At 43.7% G+C, this 19,926-nt stretch overlaps 1 protein-coding gene across 7 annotated transcripts in view; it reads left to right on the top strand.

Moving 5' to 3' along the window:
* The window catches only part of EVA1A (eva-1 homolog A, regulator of programmed cell death), a 144,875-nt gene that overhangs the window by 62,254 nt on the left and 62,695 nt on the right, over positions 1–19,926 (top strand). For 3 of the 7 annotated variants that reach the window (XM_025353979.1, XM_025353974.1, XM_025353976.1), the window contains exon 1: positions 15,019–15,483. The exons of 2 other annotated variants lie outside the window; for them this stretch is intronic. The gene's annotated coding sequence lies outside the window, so the exon portion shown is untranslated. Of the gene's footprint in view, positions 1–14,834; positions 14,907–15,018; positions 15,484–19,926 lie in introns of those variants that run through there. 2 more of the 7 variants (XM_025353977.1, XM_025353980.1) reach the window with 2 other exon arrangements.

Here is a 19,926-nt window from a genome sequence, read left to right as displayed (position 1 = left end):
TTCTTTTCCTAACTGAATACCCTTGATTTCTTTCTCTTGCCTGATTGCCCTAGCCAGAACTTCCAACACTATGTTGAATAGGAGTGGTGAGAGAGGGCATCCCTGTCTTGTGCCAGTTTTCAAAGGGAATTTTTCCAGTTTTTGCCCATTCAGTATGATATTGGCTGTGGGTTTGTCATAAATAGCTCTTATTATTTTGAGGTACGTTCCATCAATACCGAATTTATTGAGCGTTTTTAGCATGAAGGGCTGTTGAATTTTGTCAAAAGCCTTTTCTGCATCTATTGAGATAATCATGTGGTTCTTGTCTTTGGTTCTGTTTATATGCTGGATTATGTTTATTGATTTGCGAATGTTGAACCAGCCTTGCATCCCAGGGATGAAGCCCACTTGATCATGGTGGATAAGCTTTTTGATGTGTTGCTGAATCCGGTTTGCCAGTATTTTATTGAGGATTTTTGCATCGATGTTCATCAGGGATATTGGTCTAAAATTCTCTTTTTTGGTTGTGTCTCTGCCAGGCTTTGGTATCAGGATGATGTTGGCCTCATAAAATGAGTTAGGGAGGATTCCCTCTTTTTCTATTGATTGGAATAGTTTCAGAAGGAATGGTACCAACTCCTCCTTGTACCTCTGGTAGAATTCAGCTGTGAATCCATCTGGTCCTGGACTTTTTTTGGTTGGTAAGAGAAATTCTTAAAAGTTCATAGAGATAAAGGAAAGAACAATTAAACTAACAAAAGACATTTCATTAGTAACAACAGATGGCAGGAGATACAGAACAATATCTTCAAAGTTAAGAAGGAATATCACTGTCAACCTAGAATCTTATATCCAAATTATTTTACAAGAGGGGAAAAAATAAAGATATTTTCAGAAACATAAAAATTATTAGCATTTACCTTTTCAAACCCTTGAAGGAGTTACTAAAAGATGTACTTCAGCAAGAGGAGATGTAAATTCACAGGGAAGAAATGGGATGTACAACAAGGAGCAAAAATATCAGTAAAATATGTTGATAAGTCTAATAAAAAAATTTGGGGAGAGGGTTAAAAAGATGATGCTAATATAAGGAAGAGGTGGATTTCAGTGAGGAAATGATACACATAAGGCCTTTCTCTTTTTCAGACTAGGGATGGGTGACAATCACTTGGAATAAGGCCATAAGTATGCCATTTGAATAAGCCATAGCCCTAGCCGGTGGCTTCATCTTTTAGTAACCTTCTTTCCAGGACTGAGCTCCACTCTGATCATTTCTCAGGCACAGGGTGCTTTTAAATCCCATCACCCTTCAGGACTTGAACCACTTAAAGGGGTAGAATTCTAAGCATATCTCCCAAGTTTTGGATCTATAGCTTCATAGCTTCATCTCCTGTTCATTACTGTCTTATTCATGGAAATGCTTTTTTCCATTTTCATATATACATTTATATATTTACAGTTTATTACTATTTTGGAGCAGAGGGAGAATTTCAAGCCAAAATGCATTGCACATACATGCTTCATTGGCTGGAAACTCCCCCAAGTCTGTGCTGGATTACCTGTGTTCAGCTTAGCATCACCACCACCTACTTCCATGGACTCCTTGCATCACCAATAAGAGGCCAGAGGTGACATTTCCTGGAATCTTTTGCTTCTTGTGATCCTAAGTTGATGTCAGTCAATGGGAGGTATTTGCCTGAGAGGGGAAGGCAGAGGAGTGAGAAAGGCCACAGTTCTATATGTAGAAAGCATATATAAGGTTCTTAGCAGCTCATTCAGGATACTCTCTTGTGAATGACCCTCTTTGGTGCTGTGGGAACCTGAGATAGCCCAGCGGTGCCCTCTAGAGAATCTCTTACTTCTGAGCTGCTGGCTAAGATAGATGGTAGGGTATCCTAAAATGTTCTGATATTTGAAACAGCTTTCAAATGATTGCTTCAGAATTTCTTATGTTGGTAATGCAGTCTGGGGTCATCCCAAGTGACATCTTTAACCTTTGTTCCTTAGCCCTACAGACACATATAAAAGCCTCAACTGTCCTGCTTTAAAGCCAAAGTACTTGGGATAGAGAAGTATGGTTGCCAGTCTCTAAGATGGCCCCTAATGATTGCTTTCTCCTTGTATTCACGATTTTGTGGCGTCCCCTCCCACACTGAATCAAAGATGACCCTAGATAATCCATAGAATAAAGTGGTAGGGTAGATGTGTAACTTCTGAGGTTACATTCTAAAAGGCACTGTGGCTTCTGCCTTTTGGAAAACTTGCTTGGGGGGAAGCCAGTTGTCAAGCCATGAAGACACTGAAATAACCCTCTGGAGAGGCCTACCTGATGAAGAACTGGGACCTCCCACAAACAACAGGCACCAACCTGCCAGCTGAAGATGTGAGCTGCCTTGGAGTGGACCCTCAATTCCAGGCAAGTCATCAGATGACTTAAACCCCAGCCAACAACGGACTGCAACTCCCTGAGAGACCCCAAGCTAAGAGCTTCCTAGTGAAGCCACTCCTAAATTCTGATCCATGAAAACCATGAGAGATAATAAGTGATCATTGTTGTTACAAGCTACTGTTTTTGTTTTTGTGGGGGTGATTATACAGAAATACGTAACTGATACAAGTGGCTTCTATTTTCCTAAATAAACTCATCATTTTTATTCAAATTGTCTTACATACCTATACAGTCACTGAACAACGAGAGTTAAAACTATTGCCATTGTTTTGCATGGAATTATTTGACAAGCCCAGGCAGCTTGTGGTTTTTCAAACCGGTTGACAATTTGCAGCTGGAGAGTTGTTTGTATCTGTCAAGATTATCAGTACGCCCATTGCTTATTCACCTTGTAGAAACAAGATGGCAGATTTGAGAGTGTTCAGAATATAACTGCTTTGAATCTCATCTCTACTATTTTCTGGCTGTAAAATCTGTAAAATCTTGAGCAAATTTCTAAACCTTTCTAAATTTTAGTTTACTTGACTATTAAATATGAATAATAGTACCTACTTATCCGGTGTATAAGCAGGTTAGGTTTTAAAAGTTATAAAAACTTACCTCATAGTGTCTGGCATTTAGTGATAATTTGCTAATAGTTTCTATGATTATGGTGATGAATTTAGACTATGGTGTTTGATGTTCAATGCCTCCCACGAGTCCTTTCCTGTGTCAGTTATTTAGTGTTTTACAATATACCACCGCCAAATTTGTGTCTAAGAGCAGGTGACATTTTATTATCTCTCAAATTCCATGGGTTTACTAGAATCAGTTGGGTGGTTCTGCTCCAAATGGGACTTCAGTCATCTGGGGGCTTGATTGGGTTGGAATATACAAGATGGGTCACTCACATGATTGTTCTTATTATTGTCTGTTGGCTGGGAGCTCAGCTGGGCTTTTGATTGAAGAGTCACACATGGCTTTTCCATTTGGCTTGGGTTTTTCACATCATGATGGCCAGATTCTAAGAGGCAGTGTCTACAGAGCAGAAGTAGCCAGAAGCATGAAGCAAAAGCTACTGATTCTCTCCAAGGCTGGGTCTGAAACTGGCACAGCATCATTCCTGCCACGTCCTATTTGTTAACCAGCCACTGAATCTGCCCAGATTCAAGAAGAGACATAGACTCTATCTGTCAATGGGGAGAGTGATGGAGAATTTTTCATCATCTTTAACTCACCAGACTTCCCAATTTCCTTTCCAGATATCGCCCCAAAATCCCTTAAGGTATACCTACTTAAGTCAAATAAGTCTATTGCCTTTTCTTAGCTGTTCCTTGCTGCTCTGTCCAGAGCAAGCCCAGCCCTCGCCACAAAGCTTTACTTAGCTATCTCAATTCTCTGGGGGATTCCTAAGACAGACTGTCAGGACTGGCCATTGATCAGTGTCTCATGTGCAGTTTTATGACATCACATTTGCCTGTTATTTGACACTTTTCAGGCTTGAATCTTCATTTCGAATGTCATTTCTTATTGAGTGGGTTTTATACTTGGCTTCCTGCATAAGCCTGCTATAAGTCTTTCCATGAATCAGTGCTTAGTAAGTGTTTTCTGATTTGAATGATGCTATGGGGAGGCAGTGGTGGAAGAGAATTGACATTTGAACACTCAGAGTCAAGCATGATCCTAAATGTTTACATCCATCATCTCATATATTCTTCATGACCATCCTGTAAGAGAAGTATTATTATTCCCATGTGACAGATGAGGACACCAAGTACTTAACTTGTCATACTTAGTACAACTAGTAAGTGGGAGAACCAAAACTGAATGCAAGTCTATCTGATGGCATGGCTTTCATCTTTCATTGGCATTGCCCTGCCTGCAACTCCCTGGGAATAAAACTATCTGGGAAAAGAAGGGGAAACTATGTGAGTAACTAAGGACTGTGGTTTCTAGAGCACTTGAGCCATAAACTCCCCGTGGTGAGGGCATGCTCTTGTCAGCCTCACTGTGTGCAGGCATTTATTTTGCTTGGGACCAAAGCTAAACATTAACCCGCTTGAGTTTTGCCTTTCCTTTCCCATTTTCAAACTCCCATGGCTCCCAGTGGCTTTAGTCAGGTATACCCTATCTATTATTATTCCCTTTTAAACTGCTTCTGGGCTTGATAACTGCATGTTTGGAAACACTATGGCATATCTGTGGTAATTAAACTTCACGCCGATGTCTGGATCCGGGGCTTCCACAGGCCTCAGGGCTCCAGCATTGCCTGGGAGCCCCTCCAAACGCCTTCATTTAAGGAATCTCAAGTGAGTGCTTGTGGTTCCTTCTCCCCAGCCTCAGAGGGGAGAAAAATTGCTGGCCAGGCATTTCCAGAGGGCTTCAAGAGGATCAAAGAGAGAAAAGCAAACACTGAGGGAAAATGTGCTATTTATTCTTGGAACAAAGTTACATTGGCAGCTTTCTCCTCTCCAGTAATACTTGTTTTCCTGAAAGGATTACACTCGCGTTCGCTTCCTCCCACAGGATTTAGCTGCCACTCAGCTCATGACCTGTAACTTCTATCTCCCGCCCCCTCCCAACCACGCTTTCAGTTTTCTCACAGGCTGGGCAAAAATTAAAGAGATTAAAATCATCCATGAGAAAAAGTGGGTTAGTGCAGCAGCTGCAAATACCCTGCGTCAGCAGCCCAAGTCAGCAGCTCAAATAAACTTGGCCATGTGAGTAGTGTTCCCGGGCCACAGACAGGGAATCCCAGGCACTTTAGGGCTTCCTCCTCAGGGAAGGAATGAGAAGGAGGATTAGGCCGAGTGGTGAGGGCTGCCAGGTAGAGGTGTCTTTCTTTGGGAAAGCAATTCCATTTGTGTTTTTCATGGCCATTTATGCTTTTAATTAAGTAATTAAAGAAATTCATAGGTGGTTATATGGCAGAGTAATTTATTGAGATATTTACCTGTGTCTTAGTTTCTTCACTGAGGGTACTCTTTGCCTCAAAAAGGCAGCAAGACCCCGTCATGCCCTTGTCTTCGAGAGCTGTTTCATTGCAGGGCTGAAAACAGATTTTCCAGTAGGAGACATCCCTATTTCTGTTTTTGTTTCAGCTCCCTATGCACCTTGAGGAGAATCGTGCTGCTCTGTGATGGGCAGGAGTGGGAGCTTTGTATTTCTGAAGGTGTGCACCCTGACTGGAGACTAAGGGAGTCTCTGAAAATGAGAGAAAGAATAGAGTCACTGGGGTGCCCTTGAAGTATGATCATCTGGATCTTGCTTTCCAACAGCACCAACAATGAGGGCAGCTGAGGGGCTGAAGATGGCACTGGGGTAGAAATAACTAAACATTAAGGTCTGTGACCTTGAGAACTTCTATGAAGAGAATCCCCAAGGCCCAAGCCTTAGAAGAACTTGCCTCGGGGCTCCATGGTGTTTTGGAAAACAAGCCTGGATGTGGTAACTAGGTAGAGTCTCTTTGTATGCTCCGCGTCATGCACGTCTACCTGATTCTGGACTTCCATCTGACTCTGGGGAGGGGACATGCCCCAGTAAAAACTGAAATTAAGACTTTCTATGAAATGAATAGGAAGCTCAGGGCAAATTATATTAAATTAGAGAAGTAAAAGAAGCATGCATTTCTTGCCCACTAATCATGTGGTAGGTGCAGTGTACAAACTTGAGACAGAGAGATGAACAAGAACATATTGCCCTCACAGGACTCAGATCTGGGAGATGTAACAGGGTGCAGAGCTCTACAATGAAAATGTGTCACAGATGCCCAGGACCCAGGTGGGGTTGCTGCCTCTGTTTGGAGGCAGACAAAGCTTCCCAGAATTGCTCACCTTTGTCCTTAGTCTTAAAAGATGAGCTGGAATTCCTTAGTGAAGGACGGGGGTGGAGTCAAGAACATTCTGTACAAAGGTACAGAAGTATGAAATAGCATAACCTGTTTGTGAAACTGCAAAAAGGTTGACATGGCTGAAGCAGAAGATGGGTTGGTACTGAATGGTTGGGAGAGATATGTAGGGGCTGACCCTGAAGGATGTTGCATTCCATGCTAAGGAGTCCTGATTTTATCTTGTAAGAGGTGGGCAACCCCTGAAGCATTTTAGTGAAGCAAACAGATGTGTCTGTTACCGAGCAAAGCCAGTTAAAGAAGGGCACAGAGGGAGAATGATCACAAAGGTAGGAGGGGATCTAGGAAATGGAGAAGCACAGAAGTGAAAGGAGGAGGGGGTGTAGCTACAGCGGCAAGTACTGCAGGGAGATGAGGAACATTAGCAGGGGGCAGCCACGGGGGGCTTTAACGAGGGCAGTTTCAGTGGCGTGTTGGGGACAAAAACCAGACTACCGTGAGCTGAGGATTGAAGGGGATTAAGAAAGTGAGGCGAGTGAATACCATTTGTTTGAGAAGTTTGGTTATGAAAAAAATTAAGTAAAGAAAAATATCTAGAAATAATTAAAAATTATTAAAATATTAAATTATAATTAAATAATTAAAAAGTCAAAAAACAATATATGTTGTCATGGACGTGATGAAAAGGGAACACTTTTACACTGCTGTTGGGAATGTAAATTCATACAACCACTATGGAAAACAGTATGGAGATTCCTTACAGTTCTAAAAGTAGAACTACCATTCGATCCAGCAGTCCCACTACTGGGTATCTACCCAAAGGAAAAGAAGTCATTATGTGAAAAAGACACATGCAATGCAGGTTTATAGCAGCGAAATTTGCAATTGCAAACTATGGTCCCATATCTTTGCATATTTAAGTGCTCATCAACCAACCAGCGGATAAAGAAAATGTGATGTATATACACCATGGACTACTACTCAGCCATTAAAAAGGAACAGAATAATGTCTTTTGCAGCAACTCGAATGGAGCTGGAGGCCATTATTCTAAGTGAAGTAACTCAGGAATGGAAAACCAAATATTGTATGCTCTCACTTATGAATGAGAGCCAAACTATGAGGATGCAAAGGCATAGAATGATATAATAAACTTTGGGGACTTGAAGGGGAAGGTCCGAAGGGAGGTGAGGGATAAAGGACTACACATTGAGTACAGTGTCTACTGCCCGGCTGACAGGTGCACTAACATCTCAGAAATCACCACTGAAGAATTTATCTATGTAATCAAAAATCACCTATAACCCCAAAATAATAAAATAAAATTAAAATTAAAATAAGAGCAATATCTAGAAATGGGTCCAGAATCTTGAAGGTTTATTTAATAATTATTTATTATTATCTAATAATTATAATTTAATATTAATATTAAATATCATTTAATTATTAAATTTTACTTAATCATTTAATAAGTATTTACTATTTAGTAACAATGATTTATTATTGATTATCTAATAATAATACATTATTAACGTAAACATGGGTGAGCTTCAAATATGTTCAAGGCAGAGGAAGGAGGCAGTGGGAAGATTAAAGAGAAGGAGAGAGGAAATAAGGATGAGGAGGAAAGGTCTGGCAAGCAGGGGCTTTGGCACAGAGAAAAGCCCCCTAGACCAAACTTCCCACGTGCCCAGGGAGTTTGAAGTCATAGGAAGCTCTGTTGCCCTGCACATCTCATTATAAGTAAACCTTATGCTTCTGGGAAGTATAGCAAGCCATTTAAAATAAATCAAGAGTATTGTATTGTTAATACATTAATCAAACCTGCTAATTTAACAGATTCCCAGTGTGGACTAAAAATGAAGCAAGTGAATCAGCCTTTCATTTATTAGCTCTTCTTCTGTTAGGATCAAAATCTTAGATTCCTCATTTACATCTACAGTAGATCTCAAACTCCATCAGATGCGTTCAGACACAGGAGACTAACTGGTTGCTGGTCGCAGACACTGGTTTAAGCAATGGAAATCACTCCAATTTGGGCACTGGGGACATGAACACATTGCCATCCAGTTGGTTTGATTAGATCTACCATACCTGTGCATAAGGATACAGTGTTCTAGAATTTACAACCATGAAATCTATGAATCAAAGAATGGATTAAAAGCATGCACTATGGGGGTTTCAGAAGTTTGGGATCCTCTCAATAATCTATTCTGGTTAGTGTACACTCTTCAGGGAGATTAACAGCTTGGTATGATTTGTTGTCCTGTGTTTTGCCCATTTATCTTTCAAACCAAATTACTCTTAATTTCTCAAGTTGACACCTTTCACAGAGTTACAGAAAATAAGTCTTCGAGGAATGTGGAAGAGTTGCAGGCAGCCTTATAACGGAACCCTGACATAGGACTCAGTGTCCAGTTCAGGCATGCTATGAGGTTGAGCTATTTTAACTCAAAACTTATACTTTATTCCAAACTCTTATGTATCCTTTTTCTCTAAAAAATGTATAGTTTTCTAGACATGCAGGATAATTTTTCAAACAGGTCATGAGATTAAAATGTAGTAGGATATCTCAATTTTATAATGAAAGTCAATGGTATTTACAATATAAAAATAGACAGATTTATCTTATTTTAAAAATATTTATCTTATTGACAACTTTTTGGGGCCCATGTGTATTGTGACTTGGGATCTAACTTGAATTTTCTTAAAGAACAACTATTAGCATTTTCTCTAGGCATGTTTCATAGTTCCATTGTCTCATTTTTTATAATTGAAATCTCTCATTTTTACAGTGGCTTCCTGTTGGTTAGAAAGAGAGTGTATGGATGATTTGTTTAAGCTCTGTTTATGCTTATTTAACCTTATTTAACCTTGTTCGCCAAGATGAAAAACGTAGAGGAGGTGTCAACCTGGGCATAAGAATTTCCCTATAGAAAATGGAAAAAAAAATAAAGAAGCAAACTGTATACTAAGCTATGTTTATGGTTGAAATGGTGAATATGTTTTGATTAAAAATATCATTAATCAGAAGAAATGCTGTATTGGGCAGCAGCAACTGGTTAGAGAAATATTTTGATTTCTACTCTATTACACCAAGCGAGATAAAGTGTTTGATCCAAGAGTATTTAAATCTCTATTCTTCTGACTAGGGCCTGTGAGGAAATAATTCAACGAGATAAACCCCCACTCCACAATAGAACAGATAAAGAGGATGCTTAATTGATGATTTTTACTCAATATTTCATCCTTTTCGGGCACATTACACATTTGAAAAGGTGACAGAAGTGATTAGAGCATGTGGAACCTTAGCTGTGTGGCTTATATTCCCTGGAGGTTTTAGTTCCATGAAAAGTTCTTTTGAACAACTGACTTGTGCTCCTGGCATCCTCTCATATTCCTTTGTACAAGTAAAACTTTGCTTTCTGAAAAAAAAGACAAGGCCTAGAGAACGTGGGTTTTTATAATTTGGTTGCCTATATCTGGAATCTAGGATTGCAGAGGGGGTATAACTGTCAACATTGATTTATTTGGCAATTAAATGCATCCATTAGACCTTATAAAAAGTTGGCGAAAGGTTGTACTATAAATAAGGCATACTGCATTCTTTGACCTTTGGTGTCTAGGCGATGTTAGTAGCTAATACTATCAAACGACTTGTTTCATTTTAGCAGGCTGTCGTGGAATGAACGAATGAATGTAAATGCCACTTGGTTAATGACTATCCATGAACCTTAACAGAAGTCCCATTACTTTGCTAGGAAACGTAATAGCAAAAGTGAGACAACAGGAGAAAGAGAGAGATAGAGAGAGAGAAAGAGAAAGAGAGAAAGAGAAAGGTTGTCCTCATTTCCCCAAACTAACATTTTAAACAAGTGTACAGTTTCTTTTCAAGTTCACTTTTGTTAAGATGAATGGATAGGAAATGACCATAGGGCAAAGCATGAAAAAAAAATTTTCAGCCTCCTGATTTTCCTAAAGTGACATCATTAATGGTGACACATTGGTGTCTCTGTCTGCACATCCATTAGCCTCTCATCAGGCCATGAGGCAATTTCCTTTGTCTTTCATTATTCGCTTTACATGCCTGCCTTGCTCCATCACTCCTGGAGATCATTTACTACTTCTGGAATTAATAAGAGCTGGAAGTTTGAAGGCTTCTTGTAAATAGCAGTGCCATAGTGGAAGCAGGCAAGGATTCTGGTTTCAATCATTTGTACTTTCTTGGGACAAAACCAGATTTCCTACCTTGTGGGATAGGAAAATCCCCACATCCTACCACATGGGGATGATTTCACTCACTTATGGCAGAGAAAAGTCCAGGGATTTTTGTCCATTTGGCATTGTCTTAATACTCTGTACACAGCAGAGCAGTTTTGATGTTCTCCTTCTCCTGGTGACGTTTGAAGACCATCCATTACTAGACTGAGCTCCTTACTGTTTGAAATTTGTCTCTGCATTTCCTACAGAAGTGGCTTTCAATCCTAATGGCACATTGTAATCATCTGGAAAGGTTTTTTAAAAAAGCCCTACTCCTAGAGATTCTGATTCAATTGGTCTGGTCTGGAGTCCAGCTTGTGATTTCAGAACATGCCCCAGGTGAGAGCTGAGTATATCGTGCAGCAAGGTTGCCTATGGTGTCTAGGACAGTTCTCTGTGCAGGGCAGGCAGTCTCCAGGAAATGACAGGTAAGCTGAACTGCATTGATAGACACATGGGTTACACAGTGCCAGATGATTTTGGGTGAAGACATATCTGGACATATTCTCACTGCAAGCATCTTGTGGTGCCTTTAGCTGCTCATCATTTTTGGGTAAACCATATGAGTCTAAGGGTTTCACCTTCGCTCAACTGGTAACTCAGTTTGTTTTTGTTTTTGGCTGCCTTTGGGTGTTGTGCCTTTGTTCATTAGTAAAATGGGGGTAATCAAAGTCTGAGGTTGTATTTCTGTTTGAAGCAAAAACTAGTAAATATTTGCCACAATGAGCTTTGTGTAAAATCATCAAATTACTGCTATGCAAATGCAGTTGGAGTTTTGGAAGCAGAAACAAGAGGAATGTGGCTAGAGTCTTGTCTAACAGTAGCTGATGGATAGGGCTCAGTGGTGACATGGGTGGAACATGATCCTCCTATCAAATCTTGTCGTCACGACATTTGTGCCACTGAGGGAATGCCACAGCCTCCATTCACTGAGCGTTAAAACTATCACATCTTCTTCGTATTAGCTGAAGGGGCCCTGGCTTCTAGACTTTTTCCACGAACTGGATGTGCTGTTGGCCACAACACCAGGGTGGGGGGATTGTGGTTCCCTGCTCTGACCACTAGCGCCGTGGGAGCCCTGTGCACTCTGCTGGCATTACCTGCCCACATCTGCAAAAGCTGCTCACACTGCGAGCCCCAGCTCTCAGCCTTGGGCCTGCAACCAGGCATGAAGTGGTTACTTGAGATCCTGGTTTCCTGGGATGACCCCTTTTCTTCCTCTAATTCTTCATCTCTGGTTAGAACTGGAGCTGTACGCTGTGCCTGTGCACATGGACTCCCTACTCCTCTGCCCTTCCTGTATCAGCCTGTGCATTCCAACCTCTCCTGTGTTCCCTGACCACCTCCACCCTGAAGGCCTATCCAGCAGACCCTATGAGACCAGGATAGGCAGCTTCAAAAGGTAGCCATTGAGAATCTGCCTTAGTCTAGCAGAGGTTTAATGCCCCTTCCTCACATCTGACCTAAAGTCTTAATTGATATTTGGCACTGTTCCATAAATATGTCTCCCTAGATATGGAAAATAGCTATTTCTCTATTTTATAATAATTTTGCCATTAATGAAGCAATGGGCCCTCTCATCTTGGAATAAATCAACCCAGCGTTTTCAGTTTCTGTTAACAGTCTATGGGCTATCTCCCCTCATCGCCTCTCAGCCTAGAGTGTGAAGCCACACACAGTACCTTCAGAAAACAGCAACCAAAGACAATTTATTTTGTGGGTAGGAAAATGAGGCACAGAGAGTTTCAAAGACTTGTAACCATAACAAGTGAATGGGACTTGAAATGAAGATTCTCACCTTCATAGAATGGGGGTAGGCAGAGGTGGTGGACATGAACAACGATGCAATAGAATGTACCCCTAAGAAACTTGGGCTACAGAGATGAACAGATCTTCATGTTGTTCCAGTTTTCTTATTTATAAAATAAGAGAACAAGAATACTTAGCCAATCAAGATGCTGTGCTGATTAAAAGAAATGTATGTGGAAAGGACTGGCATAGCGTTTGGTATCTAAGAGGTTCTCATTAAAAGCATACACACACACATGAACACACATGTGCATGCAAGCATGAAGTTAGTGGCTTTGAGGGGTTTCTTTCCAAGGTGCAGCCATAACCCATAGGTTCCCTGACATAGCTCCTGGTAGCATCTGCCTCTGTAGGATCCTTAAGTAGTCATTTATCTCAATGTTGGCCTTCATGCAGGGATGCATGTTCTGGAGAATGACCCGCAGGAACCCCAAGAGGGGCTCTCAGGCTAGCAACGGATGCACTTCTGTCCTGCTGCACAACCAGAGGCAGGAGATAATCTAGATGGCAGCTCTACTCTTTCCATACCTGTGATTCCTGAAATCTGTTGAAGTGTAGGGGGTTCAACAGTATCTGCTTCATTTTAATAAAATGAGGCAATGTTTATAAGTGAGACACAGCCCAGTGACTGGCACGTACTAAGTACCAACACATATTAGCAGTTCTTAGTAGTGGTAGTATTTTTAAATCCAAAGCTAGATTGGGTCAGAGTGCTTCCAGTTGTCCTTTCTCCAGCCTGGGGGGCAAATGAATAGGCTCAAGATTAGGGCCCATCTAAAGAAAGTCTACGCATTTGTCTCTGCATTTCCTACAGAAGTGGCTTTCAATCCTAATGGCACGTACTAAGTACCAACACTTGGAGGTCTTGGAGGTCTGCTTTCAAATCTGGGCTCGTCCCAGCAGGGGCATCTGTGCCCTATTTATTTCTTTACTAATTAGTTCATTCAACACACATTTACTGAGCACTGATTGTATGTGTGCTCCTGTGCTCGGCACACAAACCTCTGATCTCTGGTATTCATACAGGGCTGTGCCCTTGGCTAACACACAAAGTATTATATCAGGAAACCCCACTTCTCAACACAGCCTCTCCATATGCCTGCTGGAAAGCTGGAGAGTTAGGGGGAGCTCTGACGATGGCACCTTGCATGCCAGAGTGTGGAATTCGGAGTCAGGCAAGTGTGTATTGTTTTTACAGATAAGGAAACAGAGGTCGGTCGAAGAGGGGAGTACTTTGTTAAGTTCAGAGTGTAATTTAGTGCTGTCTGAGGCTAGAACCTTGTTCCCTGATTAGTTTAGGAAACAAGGGCCCTTTCTATCAGACCAGTTGCGTCTGCACTAGAGTGGGATAACCTGTCTTTACATTGTCATCTACAGATAGGCGTTGTTTTCCTTTCTGAACAGCAGCATTTCAAGGTAAAATGAAGTAGCTCTTGAGTAAGTCTAAAACAGTGGCTCTCATCTCTGGCTGTATGAGATCATCTTGAGGGAATTTGAAAAAAACTGATGTGGGAGCTCCACCCCAGACAATTAAAGAAATATTTGTGAGGGTGGAGCTGGGGCCTCCTATTGGTTTTTAAAGCTCCCCAGGTGTTTCTAATATACACCCAGGGCTCCATAGTCTAATATACAGTCAGTCTAATATACAGTATAATATACAGTCAGTGGTCTAGTGGGCAGTGCTTCCAAATTCTAATGCACATTTGAATCATCTAGGGATCTTGTTAGTCTGCAGATACTAATCCAGTGGTTCAAGTGCAGCCCAAGGGTCTTCATTTCCATCAGGCTTCCATGTGGCGTTAGTACTGCCAGTCTGTGGACCACACTTGGAGTAGCAGCTCCAGAAAGTACTCTGAGGTTCTAGTTATCCACTTGGTCACTGGCTACTCTAGCCAGAGGCCTGGGAGTTATCTCTCTCCTTCATCCTCTCCTCATCTTCTCCCTTTCAAGCCCTTGGGCTTCAGATCTTATCAGCTCCATCCCACTGCTTCTAGCAGCTCCTCTCCTTTCCTAAGGGACTGGCACAACATTCACCCCCGCCTCCCGTTCCCCACCATCACTCACTGCCCTGGCCGTGTTCTTTGGTAGACAGCCTCCTGAGGGCTTTCTTATTCCGTCTTCCCTCTGTCCATGCTTTTATTCTGATTCTGTAGAAGACTTTCACTCCGTGACCCATCTCTTAAGAAACCACGGCACCCTGGGACCTGCTCTCTCCCTGCAGTCACCCCCTATGACGATTGTCTAGGAACAGGGTGTCCCTCTGGTTGTTTCTGCGTTTCCATCGCGCAGTTCAGCGCCTATCACTCTCAATAAATACTTGTTGATTTTAACAAACAAGACCCTAACCCTGAAAGAGAAAGGCCAAACACAGGCCTCAGCTGCATTTCTTCCGATAAAAATGAACATTCCTTCGAGATTATGCATCAGGCTTTAACTTCCCACTCAGGAAAAAAAAAAAAAAAAAGTTGATCAAATTTAACAAAGTAAGTGGTTATTTCCTGTCTGAGTTCAGTGGCTGAATACAGGCTCAAAGCAGGCGACCGGACAGGAATGAGAGGATGGATGCTGGCGGGGGCTTGGAGGTCTGCTTTCAAATCTGGGCTCGTCCCAGCAGGAGGAAAGGCTGGAGGACCGGGATAGGGTGGGGACTGCCGATGGGGAACCTCCCCAGCCCTACAGACAATCGGCAGCGCGGGGAGGCAGGCGGGAGTTGGGAGCGTGAACTAACTGGGCGCGGAGGGAGGTGCCGCACGCTGCAGCCGTTCAGGTTTCGCGTCTTGCGGGCGCCCACATGGGCCGCTGGCTTGTAGAAGGGGGCGGGGGAGAGGGAGGGCAGGTCCGGAGCCAAGCGGGTGGAGGAGGGGGGAGATCGAAGGAAATGAGACAACCTTTTCCTCCCACTGACTCGGGCTCCTCCAGCTTCTGCGGGGTTTGGCGCCGCCGCCCGTGAGCACCCAGGCCGGGACCCCACGTCCCCAGGCCAGCCCTGACCCCGGCGGCCCCTCCGGCAGGATTCCTTTCCGAGGTGCTAGTGCCGGCCCAAGCCCCGGGCAGCGCTTTCTCGCGTCCGCCCCTCGGTGATCAGCTCCGGGTCCCCCTGCTCGGCCCCGCGCGCCCCGAGCGCGGTCCCCGGAAGTGCGCGCCGGGGCCCCAGCGAAGGTAAGCGGCGCCCGAGAGCGCACCCTGGGCTCTGGGGCGCCCGGCATCCCCAGCGGGCTCCGGCTTCTCCGAAGCGCCCTCTTTTCGGAAACACCCAGAGCACTTCTGACCTGAAGCCGCTGCTTTGTTCCCAAGCCCCTGCCCAGGTGTTGCAGGCTGGGTTCCACAAGGAACTCTGCTTCCCAGCGCTTTCCTTTTTGCCTCGTCTTCCTCCCACTTTCCTGTTTCTTCTCTCGCCCCACTGCTTCTTTCTGGATAGAACAACTCTCAGCTCCCTGCCTCTGCAGCCCAGCTTCGGAGAGTAGGTCGTTCCCAAATCTGGCGCTTCTCTCCTGCGCCTGTGGGAGCTGGGCTGAACCTGACTGGCTTCGATCCCAAACCTGCGGGGGGCGGACCTGCAGAAAGTGCTGCACCGTGGACTATTTACCTGGTTTGTTTCGGGGGCAGCCAACTCGCCGCGCGCATTTGGCGACCCCCAGGACCCCGAAAGCCGAGTGAATTAGGGAGTGAAAGGCTGTTGGCGCCCCCTAAAGTCCCAGTGGGACGCTCTGCTGGTGGAGGGGGGCGCGCAGACAGTCCACGCCGCTCTATCTGGGGGGTCTGCGTGAGGGTCCCCACCCCTACTATTGAGGAGTAAGGGGAGGTGTTGGCACGCAATACAGAGCGCGTTGGGGCACGGAGGAAATAAGGATGTCCTGGAAGGAGAGGAGTGCCAGCCACATCGTGCTGGCTTGCCATGTTGCTTTTATTAACTGCCTGAGTTCTCATAACAAGCCTATGCATAGGGACTCTTACCCCTATTTTACAAACAGGCAAAATAAGATGGGGCCACACAGCTAGCCAGGAAAGGGCCCAGCCAGGATTTGGGTCCTAGCTGGTCTATACCACACACACACTTCAAGTCCAGCCCTACAGAAGATTCCTTTCTTCAGTCTGAGCAAGAACGGTCCCCCCAATCCCCCACCTCCTTGCTCATAGTACAAGGGACCAGATTTTTTTTCCGTTTTGACCTAATACACCTTGATTCTATTCAAACCCAAACTACTTATTTAGTATCTACTGTCCTCTGAGTTCAGCGGCAAGCACTGAGATTTCACCTTTGAACCTTATTAATTCATCCCCTTCTTGGCATCCGGTCTGTCACAAAATGTGTAATACTGTTCAGAAGGCTGTCTTGAATCTCCTTTCCATAAAGGCAGTCAAGCGCAGTAGCTCAGAGCCCAGGCCCTGGAGTGAGACCACCAGCTTGAATCCTGGCTGGGGCCTTTCTGTACCTTTCTATAGCTGGATTTCCTCATCTGTAAAGCAGGATGCTAGGGCTTATTAAAGTAATGGTTTTCAACTGGAATTTTGATTTTACTTCCCAAGTGACATCTAGCAATGTCTGGAGACATATTTGGCTGTCATCATGTAAGTAGAAGAGGATCTCATTCATCTGGTGGGTAGAGGCCAGGGATGCTGCCAAATATCCTGTATTGCACAAGACATCTTCCCTCTCCCCCACTCTGCTTCCAGGGTTTAAGAATCATCTAGCCTAAAATGTTAACAGTGCTGAGGTTGAGAAGCCCAGGTTTAATGTGTCACTTCATGAAGAGTGCCATTATTTCCAGCTCTCATCCTTTTATCTGCTCTAGTTTGGCTGATTATACCAGTCTTTGTCCCTGTCTTTCCCTCCATTCCAGTGCCAGAATTCTGTTGCCAAATCCACAGCAGGTCATGCTGCTATATTGCCTTAATACCCTTGTTGGTTCCCCATTGCTAACAGAAGGGATGGGAATTGGGAATCTGCAGGTGTTTTACAAGCACTGAAGGTAATTCCTCTGCATCTTAAAGTTTGACAATCACTGTCTTTACAGAATAAAATGTAAACCCCGACCTTGTACACATGGCTCTTCACAATTGGCCTCACCTTATGCCACTTCCTCTATGTTTCTGACATTCCCTCAACCCACTATTCTTTTGGTATTCTAGGTCCTGACTTTTTGGAATGCCCTTCTTCCTCCTTGGCTGGCAATCAGTCTTTGAGACTAGAAGTCAAGTTTCCTTTTGGGTGAAGCATCATTCTTCAGTTCCTACAGACAATTTTGTTGCTCTCTGCCCTACCCCAGGTTGCGGGGAAGCCTCAGCCTCAGCCTCCCCTCTCCCCTCCCCTGTCCCGCCTTTTTTTTTTTTTTTTTTAAATATATCTCTCTTGTAGTATTTTGTTTATCTCTCCCCTGGTCTTACACACTTAGAATCTAACTCAGTACCGTTCATGCTCATGATGATGGCTAAGCTTTCAGGCTTTGGAGTCAGGCTTCTTGAGTTCAAATCTCAGTTCTGCCACTTATTAACTCTGTTAAAAGTTAATTACTTGACCTTGGTCAAGTTGACTCAGTCTCGCAAAGCCTTCTTGGTAAGAAGAAATAGCATACCTTCTCTGCAGACTAGTATGACTAACTAATGGAATAGTAATCATTCATCTTAATACTGAGTGCCTACCTAATTGCAGGACATGGTTCAAGTTTAGCATTTTATACGTTTTTACTCATTTAAACCCTGTAATGTCCTTTACAGTTACTACTGGTATTGCCCTATTTTCCAGACAAAGAAACAGAGGCACAGAGAGGCTAAGCAGTTTGCCCAGAGTGATGGAGCTAATGAGTGGTAGGGCCAAGATTTACACAGACATCTGGATTTCAAAACACATACTCTTCACACTATGCAGGTAAAGGGCTTAGCCCAGTGCTTGGCATATAGTAAGTGCTCAGTTAATGTGAGATAAGGTTTGTTAAGTGCATTAATGAGAGCCTAAGTCCACTGGGTATTCCACCTGCATCATGCTTGTGATTTAAGACTATGCCATTATTCTTACAACTCTTGTTCCTTTCCTTGCCTCCTTGCTTTGCCCCAAGCCACAGAGGGGCAGGACATTGGGGTTACTTCCCAGCACCACTGATCTTTATGCTAAATTGAGCCTAAGTGTACATAGTCAGGGCTAGAAGAGCATTAACTTTTTTTGGGATGAGGGGATGGAGTCAACACACACCTGCCTGGAGGACAGAGGTGCACACTTGGGGTCAAAAACTCTGTGACCCCAGCTTTGTCCTTACCAAGCATGTGCCCTTTGCAGTGTGCACCTAGCATGTAAATATTGGTGAAACCAATTGATGAATGAGGGATGGATGAATAAATGCCACCAGCTCAGTCTCCCACATTATACTTGATCAGATGCAAAGTACACCTTCTCTCCACGTATTGTAAGGCTCATTTATCTATTGAAGGTAAAACTGGCTAAGGGAATTTAATAACCCATATTATTAAATATTAAATTCTCTGTTGGAGAAGCAGATTTGGAGAAGTAGAAAACATTCACTGACCCTCTGGGTAAGTTGTGTTTTACGCTGGATACTTGGTTACAACTGATCACTAAACTAACTTGGAATCTTTTATTGCTTCTAATGCAGCCTTGGCTTTTAAAGCCAAGCCCACTCCTTGCTAGTCCCTGGGCCACTTGCTCTGTGGGCTAGACTGCCTTACACAAAGACCTGCACATTTGTGTACTCTGGTTTCCTCCACAGCTGTCCTGCACAGCTGTAATCCCCCTGAGTTTGCTTGTTTTGGCAGGTTGTCTCCAAAACTTCAGTGGGATGAGGTCACCTGGCGCGTGTAAAGCCTTGTGGGTTTTTTAGGGGCCAGGGAAACACTCTAGTAAGTGCTGCTTTTGAGGGTTGAGTAGGGTGAGAACTTTCCTGTCCATTGACATCCAAGACTCTTCAGATCCCCACGGCGGGGTCCTCAAACCCCTTGGCTGGTCCCTGGCCTGTTAGGAACAGGCCATCGCCTGAGCTCCGCCTCCTGTCAGATCAGCAGCTGCGTTAGATTCTCTAGGAGTGTGAACCCTATTGCAAACTGCATGTGTGAAGGATCTAGGTTGTGCACTCCTTATGAGAATCTAATGTTTGATGATCTGAGGTGGAACAGTTTCATCCTGAAACCATCTCCCCCTATCTGTGGAAAAATTGTCTTCTAGGAAACTGGTCCCTGGAACCAAAAAGGTTGGGAACCACTGCCCTATAGCACTGCCTTCCCCTTCCCACACCAGACTCATACTGTCTCCTGGCATCATCCCCTCTCCTAGGTCACTAGCTGACTGACCTGAGAAACAAATTCCTTTAGGATATGAATGACTTGAGTAAAAGTGCGACCCAAGATGTTTGGGCATCCCTTGTATTTATACTGAGGCTTTTATAGCTTGGCACAGAAGATAAACTAGCCCAGGGTAGAAATGTCAGGCTTGGTGCCAGGTCTTGAGGCCTCTGATGTCACATCTTGTTGGCTGCCACTTTGGGTAGCACCTCTTAACTGACCTGTGGCAGACTTTCTGATGAAGCTGGCCCCTGCTTTGTGTGTCTAGTTCTAGGGAGATACACTTTGCCCTGTTTACATCTTGCGCTGTATTCT

This window comes from Theropithecus gelada, chromosome 13 (genome assembly GCF_003255815.1).
Source record: "Theropithecus gelada isolate Dixy chromosome 13, Tgel_1.0, whole genome shotgun sequence".
NCBI classification, from domain to species: domain Eukaryota; kingdom Metazoa; phylum Chordata; class Mammalia; order Primates; family Cercopithecidae; genus Theropithecus; species Theropithecus gelada.
Note: the sequence above shows the minus strand (reverse complement) of the source record. Positions and strands in the feature narration are given on the sequence as shown.